We start from the raw sequence: 1,516 nt of genomic DNA, 5'->3' as shown, positions 1-1,516 counted from the left end.
GGGACTCAAACCGTGGTCGACTACATGGGAGTCCAACGACATAGCCATTACATCAACTGCTGATCCCAATGACATATTTTCTATACAAAAATGCATAATAATTTTCAGACAATGCAATTTTAAAAATGCATGCTTGGGACCAGCAGATAGCATAATGGTTATATTGCTGGATTACCACATAGTCAACTGTGGTTCGAGTCCTGGACCTGGTGGCTTAAAACTCACACTGGGCGTGTGCGCGTGCATGCCCAAAATCCCAGGAGGAGAATGGAGAAAAGGAGATTGTGGTATGGCCATCCACCCTGGGGAATGATTTCTCACTTTCTGTCTTTCTCTCTAAAAAAAAAGAAAAAAAATGCATTCTTCCCTTTGCATTCATAATTCAATGAATCAAATTCAAATAACTGTCTTGGACCCACTGAAAGTTGGTCTCTCCATATTTTTCATTTAAGTAAAAACTAATTTTTGGAAAAGTGAAGTAAATTATAAACAAAGCCTGATCTTTGCACAGTTCTGGAGGTCTACAGCATTCTTCCTGGGTACTCTCAGTTCTCTCCTTCTCCCAGATAATGCCTTTTTAAACTTTTCTTACCTCTCCTTTCTCTTCTTCCTTTTAGAGGTTACAAGGACACTAGGCTTGGGACCAGCAGTTGGTGTAATGGCTATGTTGCTGGACTCCCATGTAGTCGACCACAGTTTGAGTCCTGGACCTGGTGGCTTAAACTCACGTTGGGCGTGTGCGTGTGTGTGTGTGTGCCCAAGATCCCAAGAGGAGAATGGAGGAGAAGGAATTGTGGTGTGGCCATCCTCTCTGGGGGGGTGATTTCTTGCTTTCTATGTCTCTGTCTCTCTCCGACTTTCTGGCAAGCACATGCGCCCTATGGAAAAAACCTCTCCAAAAAAAAAAAGGACACTCGGCTTACTTACGATTATGAAAAAAAATACTTCAAAATATTAATTAGGAAGCAATGTGACAGGCATTTATTTTAATCTCTTATATATGAGTTTATTGTATATTTTACAAATAATTTAAATTGGGTAATGCCATAGTATATCAAAAGAGTTTATGAGGTTGCCAGTTCACTATTGTGCTGCTAATGAAATAGTATACTGGGTGCTTTACAAAGAACAGAGATTCATTTGGCTCACAATTCTGGTGGCTGCGAAGTCCAAAGGTGTGAGGCCTCTGGTGCTAGTCACCACATGGTTTACAGAAGCAGAAAGGCCAGTACTTGCGAAGAGAGAGAGACGTGGGGAAAGTTGTCATCTTCCTTTTAGAACAACCCATTCTTGAGAGTACTCACCCCTTCTCACGAGAGCTAGAATTCTCTCCACCTTGCAGTACAGTGTTAATTCATTCATGAGAGTGATGCCTCCATGATTTACATACTTCCCACTCTGCCTCACCTCTTAGAACTCTCATCACCTCCCAAAACCATTACACTAACAACCAAATTCCAATGCATGAACCTTTGGAGGAAAAACCACTTTAAAATTTTGCTGTGTATATTTTTTT

General features: G+C 41.0%; 1 protein-coding gene across 1 annotated transcript in view; it reads left to right on the top strand.

Annotated features, from left to right (window-relative positions):
• The window catches only part of ERICH3 (glutamate rich 3), a 140,210-nt gene that overhangs the window by 82,616 nt on the left and 56,078 nt on the right, over window positions 1-1,516 (top strand). The window lies entirely within an intron of this gene.

Source organism: Tupaia chinensis, unplaced genomic scaffold (assembly GCF_000334495.1).
Source record: "Tupaia chinensis unplaced genomic scaffold, TupChi_1.0 Scaffold000164_1, whole genome shotgun sequence".
Lineage (NCBI taxonomy): Eukaryota > Metazoa > Chordata > Mammalia > Scandentia > Tupaiidae > Tupaia > Tupaia belangeri.
This window is presented reverse-complemented; position numbering and strand designations above follow the sequence as displayed.